Raw genomic sequence first — 11,670 nt, 5'->3', positions numbered from 1 at the left:
CAGGTGAAATTGAGAGTTTTTCTGAGACTTTGGATTGACACTCATTTATGGAAAAAAGAAGAGTTTCAACTGCGAGAACACTCAAACTAAATCAAAAACAACTACAGGTAGTCCTCGACTTACAACAGTTCGTTTAGTGACCGTTCAAAGTTACAACAGCACTGAGAAAAGGGATTTATGATCATTTTTTACACTTAAGACCATTGTGGCATTCCCCTGGTCACATGATTTACATTCGGATGATTGACTCACATTTATGACGGTTGCAGTGTCCCGTGGTCACACGATCTCCTTTTGCGATCTTCTGACAAGCCAAGTCCACGGGGAAACCGGATTCACTTAACAACCATGTTACTAATTTAACAACGGCAGTGATTCACTTAACAAATGTGGCATGAAAAGTCGTAAAATAGGGCAAAACTCACTTAACAAATTTTTTCATCTTAACAACATAAATTTTGGACTCAATTGCAGTTGTGAAGTGAGGACTACCTGTATGTTGTAAGATGTATGGCGCATGTATTTTCAAGAGAGGCTGACAGTACCTTTGGTATCCTTTCCCTTCCGTACCCCTGAATTGGATAGATTAAAGCTAATTTGTGTGGAACTGTATTTAATAGTCCCAGGGATATGAATTTGCTTTATCACTATATGCACCTGCAACCCTTTCTATTATAAATGAGCATCTGCATGCATTTATTCAGCCTCCCTCTTTCTCACTCTCTACTCCTTTACTGCCCACTCCACCACCTTCTTCTGCCTTCCCTAGACATTCTCTACACAGTTCCGCTCAGTCTTCCAATTAACCTTGCCAGGATGTTATAAAAATAATGTTCTCTCCTGCTCCAACCTTAATTGTCATGCTCATTAAGCAGTAAAAGTGATACAATAAAATTGAGATCAGAGCATAGAAGATGCCTCTTCGATACAGGCACAAAAATGCTAACATCAGCACCATTTTTGGTAGCCTTTCAATGAGGATTGCAATGTGTAGAAAAACATGCCAATATAAATCTTGCTGCCTCTACATAAATCCTTGGCATACCCTTGGAACAAAACCATGCTGCCTTATAATCCATGCAGCTTTAACACATGCAACATTTTATAAGCCACAATTTGGTGGTTCCCTCATCTGAAATTCTAGCCTAACATCATCTACTGTATAAAAAGACTCCTGCAAATGATATGCACAATGCTCTGGTAATTCTACTCACAGTAAGTTTTATCTTTCATATTCTGTTAAAGACGCTGACCTTGTCAGCTGAAAAAGCCTGAGTTTGAGGCATGAGCACCCTGCAGAGGGGTGAGCTCCCATCACTTGCCCTAGCTCCTGCAAACCTAGCAGTTGAAAAGGATACAAATGCAAGTAGATAAATAGGTACCGCTTTGGTGGGAAGGTAACAGCATTTGGTGAGCCTTGGTATATAGTCAATCCTGACCAGCTCAAGGTTGACTCAAACTTCCATCTTTCCAGGATCAATAAAATGAGGACCCAGATTGTTGGGGCAATATGCTGACTCTGGAAACCGCTTAGAGAGGACTGTAATGCACAATGAAGCAGTAGATAAGTCTATGTGCTATTGCGATTGCTGTAGTCATGCTGGCTACAAGAAGCATCTTCTGACAATGCTGGCTCCCCTGGCTAGGAAACAGAGAGGAGCACCAACCCCTGGAGTCGGACATGATTAGACAGGTGAAACCTTTTAACTTTTTATTGTAGCATTAATTCATCATTATTAAAGTATGGGTCAACTGTTTGACATTAATAATAGTAAAGAATTTGAATTTTTGTATTTTGTGTCTGCCATTTAATGTATGTCCAGACTTGTGCAATGGAGATCCAGCCAGATGGAAAATCTTGAGATGAGGGAAAACTTACTCACTTCTAGAACAGACACAAAGTTACCTGGGCTGGATGTAGGCCAATGAAGTGATGCCCACTGGAAATGTTTAGTGGGCATCTCCATCCTGAGATAGGGAGGCTATGTGGATGTAACCTAAGAGAGGGTAGCAGGACTATATGCATTTCCTTAGACTACCTCCCAGAATCCATCCAAAGACTGCTGTTGGATTGTATTTATCAATGTGGCCAAAAGAAAACAAATACTACATTTATGGAAATCAATAAGCCTCTTCATTCTGCTTCATCTACTTCTAGGAGAATAGCCTCCACATATCAGTCAAAGGTCAAGAGAAGCCTTTGGACCAGAAAGGGTTACCCACATCTGCAGTAAGAAGTTAGTGACTACTTCAAATGATGGATGCTGGAGGTTAGTAAACAATGCCAAGGATTGGTGGTCACTGCTCCCCATAACATCAGGTGCACCAGAAGAAGACCTATCCCTTCTTCAAAGTACCAAAGAAAGCGTCATCTGCCAATCTATCTATATATATTTTTTTATATATTTTTTTATATGCCACCCTTCTCCGGAGACTCAGGGCGGCTTACAATGCATTAAGCAATAGCCTTCATACTTTTGTATATTTTTTATACAAAGTCAGCTTATTGCCCCCACAACCCGGGTTCTCATTTTACCCACCTTAGAAAGGATGGAAGGCTGAGTCGACCTTGAGCCTGGTGAGAATTGAACTCACAGTAATTGCAGGCAGCTGGATGTTAAATGCTGTCTTAGTAGGAGGCATTAGCCTCCTACGCCACTCAGGCTCCTCCATATTAAATGAGGAATGACAGTGTATCCTTTCTACAGATAGCAAAATACACATAGTCCTCTGAGAGATCAGAATGTTGTTCATCTGATGCAATAGAACAGGGATTCCATTCCCTCAGAAACATCTGATCCATGTACATGGATAACTATAACAGGTTATTCTATATCATGTTCAGTGGCTTGGTTCAGCATATATATACATTGTTTTTCATTGCAAAGTATTCATTTTTTAAAATGTTCTTTAAACATATAGTGACCACCAAAACAATGAAACTAAAACCTTAGTGATAGTGATAATGATGATGGTGGTGGAATAATAATAATAATAATAATAATAATAATAATAATAATAATAATAATAATAATAATAATAATAATAAGAATAATAATAATAATAATAATAATAAGAAGAAGAAGAAGAAGAAGAAGAAGAAGAAGAAGAAGAAGAAGAAGAAGAAGAAGAAGAAGAAGAAGAAGAAGAAGAAGAAGAAGAAGAAGAAGAAGAACTGGGTGAAGTTGAAATTAAATGAGGCATTTTCCAGGGCGATTCCCTTTCACCCCTACTTTTTATACTCTCAATGCTACACTGACAATCATTTTGAAGAAGATGAAGAAGATGAACTGTGGACACGAACTTGCAAAGAAAGGACTGAAAATCTCGCACTTGATGTACATGGATGATTTGAAGCTGTTTGGTAAAACAAAAGCTGAACTGAATTTATTAACTGAAAACACAAAAGAAGTCAGCCAAGACATTGGTATGCAGTTTGGAATTTACAAATGTGCAACAATAGCAACCAAAGCAGGCAAGATGGAAGAGGATGGAATAGAACTAGAGAATGAAGAAATGATAAAGGCAGTAAAATCAGAAGAAGGCTACAAGTACTTGGGGATTTTAGAAGCCTCTGACTTAATGCATAATAAAGTCAAGGAATTAACTTCAGCCAAGTACATTCGGCGAATTCGTAAGATATTAATGTCCAAATTGAGTGGAGGAAACATCATAAAAGCCATAAATACCTGGGCTATACCTGTGATTAGATCCTCTGCAGGAATAATTGACTGGACCCAGATGGAGTTAGACAATTTGGACAGAAAAACAAGGAAGCTTATGACAATGAATCATGCCTTGCACCCTAAAAGTGATGTTGACCGATTATATTTACCAAGAGCAGAGGGTGGTCGAGGACTCCTACAAGTAAAGCAGACTGTGGAAGAAGAAAAATGCAGCTTGAATGATTACATCCAGAAAAGTGAAGAACCAATGATTAAGGAAGTAAATAAAGGAGGCCTTTTAAAGACAACTAAAACAAAAGCAGAATATAAGAAAGAAGTAATTGAGCAGCGAGCTGAAAATTGGAAACACAAAGCTCTGCATGGCCAATACTTGAAAAGTATTGAAGGCAAAGCTGACCAGAAACTAACTTGGAACTGGTTAAGATCAGGAGTACTGAAAAAAGAAACAGAAAGCTTTATTTTGGCAGCTCAAGAACAAGCCCTAGCCACAAACTGCATGAAGGCAAAAATTCAACATGTTACCACCAAGAGCCTTGGTAGTACAGTGGTCTAAGGCACCCTGTTATTAAGCTGGTTATTAAGACCAGCTGCCTGCAATTACTGCAGGTTCGAATCTCGCCAAGGCTCAAGGTTGACTCAGCCTTCCATCCTTTCTAAGGTAGGTAAATTGAGGACCCAGTTGTGGGGGCAATAAGCTGACTTTGTATAAATATACAAAAGAATGAAGGCTATTGCTTAGCGCATTGTAAGCCGCCCTGAGTCTCCGGAGAAGGGCGGCATATAAATCAAATTTAAAAAAAAAAACAAAAAACAGCAAATGCCGCCTCTGCAATGAGAAAGATGAGACAGTCGACCACCTGATCAGTGGGTGCAGCAAAATTTCACAAACTGACTACCTACAACGCCATGACAGTGTTGCTAAGATCATTCACTGGAAATTGTGCCAGAAGTTTGGATTTGAGTACAGCAAAAACCACTGGGAACATCAGGTTGAGAAAGTTTTAGAGAATGAGAAACTCAAGATCTTGTGGGACTTTAAGATTCAGACTGACAGGCACTTGGTCCACAACACACCTGACATAACAATAGTTGAAAAGAAAAAAGTATGGTTCATTGACATTGCAATACCTGGTGATGCACGGATTGAAGATAAGCAGCAAGAAAAAATCACAAAGTACCGGGATTTGCAAATTGAAGTTGAGCGACTGTGGAAAAAGAAATACCCAAAGGGCTACCCCGCTATTTAGAAATTCTAAATTTGCCGGACTTGAACATTTTGACTCTATAAAAAACCACCTTACTCGGAACAGCTTACATCCTCCGACGATACCTTAACAGTTCCTAGGTCCTTGGTTAGGACTCGAGCTGCTGAGCTATTAACCAGCCTCAAAGGCTGTGAATCTCACTAAAGATTAAATAATAATAATAATAATAATAATAATAATAATAATAATAATAATAATATATCGCTGTACCAGGAGACGCCAGAGTCAAAGAAAAAGAACTGGAAGAAATAAAGAAATAAGGCGACCTCACTATCAAAACTATGTGATTATGGATGAAGCATGTAACAGTGATACCCATTGTCATCGGGGCATTTGGTACCGTGTCCAAGAATTTTGCAAAATACATCAAGTAGTTGCAACTTCCTGCTGTAGCGCCAGCAGAGCTGCAAAAGCAGAGCTACTTGGAACAACATACATTTTAAGAAGATACTTGGTTGATACCTAGGATGCTGGCATCCTAGGCATTCGTATGAACCATCAGAGCCAGTCAATTATATTTGTGATATGTCTTTAAATGTTCAGTTGACTGAGTTTCATGTTTAATGAATAAAAGTTTATAATAGTAGTAGTAGTAGTTGTTGTTGTTGTAAAGATAAGAAATTAAAACAAACTAAATAAGAGCCTACAAAATACATAATTTGGGAATAAATGCATTTGTAATCATACAAATAAATTTAAGATATCAGATTCTATGTTTCTATTCAAAATGATACATATTGACGAAGGTAATCCAGTTATATCAGTTCGTTGATATAACTAAAAATACTGAGATCATACATGAGATATGAGAATATATAGTAAGAATGTTTATTTAGAAGATTCAACAATAATCTCTGGTGCTGTTAACATTCATCAAAAATAATTTCTCACACATTTAAATACCATTGAGGCAAACAAAGATGCACTTTGGTTTTTCAGCATTTGTTATATTTAAACAGGCAAAATTAATTTCTTATATGTCTTCAGGAAAATTGATTCTAAAGCTACACTGGCATCAGTTATTTAAAAAACACCTGTTGTTTAATCTTTCCAATTTCTCAGAACAAACAACAAAATGGGCATTGCCACCAGAGATGCTAATACGTACTGATGTGATTATAATTCTTCTAACACAATCTAGATAGACTTTAATTAATACAATGCAATTTTAAAAGAGCACAGTAGTATCAGTGAATTATTTTTAGAGTCAGTGTTTGTCAACTTGCCAAAACTAATGTTAAAAGAATGTTTTCCCATCATTACAAAATATTCTGGAATTGAGAGTTATATGAAAACTGTGCCAATAAACTAATGGGAAGATTTAAGTGCAGAGAAGAATCTGAAGTTAGAAGCCTCTATTTAGATAATTTTTTTTTAATTTTTTTTTTAAAAAAAGATTCATATCACTTCCCATCTTAAACAACTTTGGGCAGTTCATAATAATAATAAAACTAATTCTTAATCATAAAACAGTAAAAACAATACAATGATAAAACAAAAACCCTGTGCCATAAGTGTCCCATTGGGATGCCCCATAGCAGGATCAGTTGCCCTTCTTCCATATATTATCTACCCCTTACAATCCTGTCCGAGCCAGGATTTAACAGTCTTCCAAAAAATATAGAAGGCTGGAGGCTTTTTAAATCACCAGTGGGAGGATATTCCATGTGGTAGGAGCAGCCATAGGAAAGGAATACTTGCAAGCAGGGGTGAAATGCTACCGGTTCGGACTGGTTCTGACGAACCGGTAGCGATGGCGGCGGCTGGTTCGGAGAACCGGTAGCGATGGCAGCGGCTGGTTCGGAGAACCGGTAGCGATGGCAGCGTGAGGTTCCACCCACCCGCCCAGTTGTCGTTACTTCCTGGTTTTAACCAGGAAGTAACCTGTTTTTTACCCTATGCGCAGATGGTCTGCGTGCACATGTGATGCATGCGCACGTGTGAGCAGAGCACCCGTGCATGCGTGGCACATGCACTTCCAAACCAGTAGGGAAGGTAACTAGATTTCACCCCTGCTTGCAAGGTCCCGCTAGAACTAGATGGCGGGATAGGCAGATATTCTTAGGGAGAGATACCAATAACTCTCCTGCCGATAACTAAGTCCCAGGCCAATAATTGGCCCTGTGCCATGTAGGACTTTACAAATAATAACCAGCACCTTGAATTGCATTCAGAAGGAAATTGGGAGCTAGTGCAGTTATGCAATAAAGGTGTAATACAGGTGAACCTACGGGCACCCAATATTGGTGTGCCGGTGTATTCTAGACTTCTGAGTGGTCTTCAAGAGCAGTCCCATGTAAAGCACAAATAACCCAACCAGTAGTAAAAATGTTCATCTCTGAAAGATCTTTGCAAGATAATAGTACTCTACATTAAACCCAATTACATTATAAACAAATGGAATCATCTATTCTAGTGTTTCTTATACTCTCTAAGACTACAGAATACTAAACAATATTTTTAATGAGGAATAAATATGGTCTGCTTTTTTTAAACGGTGAAGGGAGAACACTGATATAAAACATGTTTTAATAATACTCTATATATTCCCTTACCTGCTTTACCTTGATCATAAAACTAGTAGGATGTGTAAGCTTGCATATGATGGCATTCATGCCTTCTTATTTTTAAAAGATTTATTTTTCAAAACAATATTAGTGTAAAATTTAGTCTCTATAAGTTTCTGTTACAATAAGACTATTTTATGATTTGATTGGAAAGTGTGGTTCAAATCCATCCTCAATCATGCATATGGATAATCTGAGGCCACACATAGTAAACAATGGGAGGAAGTCTGTGTCTACCACTTTTAATTCCTTAAAAAAAAACCCTGGTACATAAATCTGATAGATAATAATAATAAGCGATCAGTGTGAGAAAGTCTTCTGTTTCACAAAGAAGCCAGCCAGATCTCAGAGAAAACCATAAGCAGGACCTGAACCCATCACTCAGGCATTTAGTCCCCAATGATTGCTATAAATATGTTTCACCTATATTTTTGAAGATAACGTTCTCTAGTAGCCAATACAGAGGGAGTATATTTTTAACAAAGTGTAACTTCTGAGGTCTGTGCAGTGTCAGTAACCTATGGATGCTATCAACACAGGTTCATGAAGGAACGAAAAGATGCATTAAAGCCAGGGTTGGGCTTCAAAAATTTTAACAAGGGGTTCTCTGCCCGGTTGCTGGGTGGGAGTGGCCATGGTGGGTGTGGCCTAGTCGGCCTCCTGCACCACAGTGGGAGGCGTTTTTGCCCTCCCTGGGCTCCGGAGGCTTTCCTCAAGCCTTCAGGAGGGCGAAAACAGCTACCCCAAGCTCCGGAGGCCAGAAACGGACCCATTTCCAGCCTTCCCAAACTTCCAGTAGGCCCATTTTTCACCCTCTCTGACCCTTCACACGTGCCCTGCACTTACCTGTGTTGTGGATTTAATAAGACAAACACAACTTTAGGATTAATCAGAGACAATTTGTATATTGCGCAATAGGTTCAAAGCTCTGTACATGAAGCGTTGAACAAAGACAGAAATTAGGTACAATGGTTTTATACCCTTCTAGACAAAGGATTCTGTTAACTCAGCAATTCATATGGTCATATACATTTGTCATTTTTAATTGACATTTCCTAATTACTGAGTTTCTTTGCAAAACAGTTATAATTCTTTTTGTAGATTACTGAAGCATAGACTCAAATCATCTTCTGACGATAGACAACTTTTAACTCATGTGGATCCCCTTGACCTAACCAACCCTTAAGCTGTATGTCATTAGAATGTTCCTTTCTTCTGACAACTTAGAGGCCTCCTAGAGGAACCAAAAGGACCTTGGCTGAGTTTGTACTCTTTCCAGCCGGATGCATTGCTTTTTAGAATAGAGTGAATAGAAAGTTATCCAGTGGTCATCTATCAGAGCCCGCTTCATTTACATTACCTGCATCCAAAACGGGCTGCATGGGGACTCCTGGGAGGGGTAGGAGGGGCGGGGGCCAGGAGTGGAATTTGTGGGTTCTCCGAACTGCACAGAATCTTAGCTAGAGGTTCTCTGCAAACCCCCAGCAGTCCACCCCTGGTTGAAGCCCATCTGATGCTTAATAGGCCAATTTTGCTTCTTATTTCAGTGAAACCTTCCCTTCCAAAATATTGCCACTCTGTTGCCAAAGGGAGTTAAGGGGATAGATTAGGAGCAGGGAGAACCCAATTTTAGTCTTCCATTAGCCACGGAAACTCTCTGGCTGACTTTGCCCCAACCTAATTCACAGATTGCTATAGAGAAAAACGCCATCTATCCTGCTTCAGTACCTAAACAAAAGGAACTGAATATCAATCTAACAGACACAAAAATTGATTTTTGCAATCTGATTGTGGATGTTCCAGGAGCCACTAAAAAGAGATTTGAGATTACTTGTGACTTATGAATTCATCACTACTATCCCAATATATCTAGTCACCAAATGTTAGCAGTTTGCCTACATCGCCACCTCTTTCTTTTGCTACGCTTCATCCATTTGGGCTCCCAAACACTGCTTTCCCTATTTTCTCCAAACATGTTGCGCTTACAAGCCTGTCCTCCACCAGGCTTCTCCCACTACTGAGCTCCTTTCTAGCAACTTTGCAGGGTTGCAACAAACTGACTAGAGGCCTAATTTTTATGTGTCCATCTCCAGGAATAAAGACTTGCTCTACAAGCTGCCTGGTAAGTGTTTTTTTATTTTCTTTCTAGCAGTTTCCCACACACAATACCATGCAGGCTCAATTGCTCACACTGCAGGCAAGCAATCCATTATCTTGCTTAATTGCATTTATTGAATGGTGCCAATTTTCCCCACCTTCCCAGATTTTAATATCTGACTTATCACATGGTACAGCAAAGCTGCCTCTGCAATTTTACAAATGAGTGACACCATTAGTCTTTTTCAAAATAGTAGCACAAGCAGAAACAATTCACCGACACAATTGGAGCGATAAGCCTAACCTAACTCAATGCCTCTTTCCAAATTTATTTTTAATTTATTTATTAATCAAATGTGTACATCACCCATCTCACTATCTAAGTGGCTCTGAAAGTTTTACAATTGAAAAATACATAAAAATCCCTACAAAAGAAAACAAAAGTTTGGATCCCCATTTTAGTGGACAGAGCCAGGTTTTAATGCTCTTCCCGAAGGCTAGAAGAGTGGGTGTAGTGCCTCGCTTCCAGGGGCAAGATATTCCATAGAGCTGGGGCAATGGCAGAGAAGACTACAAGATCTTATTCAGCGGTGAAATCCAGCCGGATCTATCTGGCTCGCGCAATCCGGTAGGGCAGGCAGCAGGAGGCTCCGCCCATCCACCCGGATGTATTCACGTCCCATTTTTTACCCTCTGTGCATGCGCAGAAGAGGCATGCGAGCTCACATTTCCGATCCGGTAGGGATCCCTGATTTTATCCCTGATCTTACTTACTTAATGTAGGTAAATGCGGATCCAGCTGGATGATCACTGAAGGGCCCTCTTTATTCATAGTATTGTAGGAAAGGAAATGTGCTTGTTTAAGGGGAGCCAATTATCCAGTTGAAAGGCAGAGAATTCCTTTGAAGTAGAAACATTCACAATGCTTAACGCATTGTAAGCCGCCCTGAGTCTCCGGAGAAGGGCGGCATATAAATCAAATTAAAAAAAAAAAAAAGAGGGGCCCCTCAGTTGTCAGAGATAGAAATATTTGTTTGAAGGTTAAAACAGATCAAAGGATGACCACATGTAATATCAACAAGAGATAATTTGAATCTATGCTTCAGTAATTTACAAGAAGAATTATGACTGTTGGCAAAGAAAATGTAAAACTTAATAATTAGAAAATGTCAATTAAATATAACAAATGTATATGATCATATGAATTGCTGAGTTAACAGAATCCTTTGTTTGAAACTGTATAAAACTGGAATCTCATGTTCATTACTTTGCTCAGATTTTGAGGTAGCAATACCTATCTGAACCTTATTGCAATAATAAACTGACTCTGTCTGCCCCGAAGGGATGTCTCTTAATTCATTCCTTCCATAACATACTTACTTACTTACTTACTTATTTATTTATTTGAATTTGTCAAACAAAAACAAGAACAAGAATAAGAGAATAAAAATACAAAGACAGGGACGATAGGCACGTTAGTGCACTTATGCACGTCCCCTCTACTGATAACTTCAGTATGAAGTAAGGTCCATGGAAGTCCATTTGTGACTGAAACTGAAAATTAGTAGCTGAGACAACTGAATCAGGAAGGGCATTCCAGACTTCGACAACTCTATTACAGAAATCATATTTTTTACAGTTAAGTTTAGAACAATTTACATTGAAGGGGATTGTTTTATTTAAAGGGGTTGTTTACAGGCATATTATTGCGATTAAAATAGAAAAAGTCATTTACAGGTAAAATATTACTACGTATAATTTTGTATGCAATACCTAGGTCTGACGCAAGTGACGCAGTTCTAAGTTATCCAAACCAAGAATTTCGAGCCTAGTAGCATAAGGAATTCTATTGTGTACAGAAGAGTGCAAGACTTTTCTTGTGAAATACTTCTGAACCCGCTCAATTGTACTGATGTCAGATATATGGTGGGGATTCCAAACAGTTGAACAATACTCTAAAATTGGTCTAGCATAAGTTTTATAAGCTCTAATTAACCATACAATGTTTCCAGAAAAAAAGCTTCGCAAAATTAAGTTTACAACTCTTAATGCTTT

The sequence above is a fragment of the Pituophis catenifer genome, unplaced genomic scaffold (genome assembly GCF_029215685.1).
Source record: "Pituophis catenifer annectens isolate HBS135680 unplaced genomic scaffold, rPitCat1.0.hap2 SCAF_1, whole genome shotgun sequence".
Taxonomy (NCBI): domain Eukaryota; kingdom Metazoa; phylum Chordata; class Lepidosauria; order Squamata; family Colubridae; genus Pituophis; species Pituophis catenifer.
The sequence above is the reverse complement of the archived record's forward strand: the minus strand, read 5'-3'. Positions refer to the sequence as shown.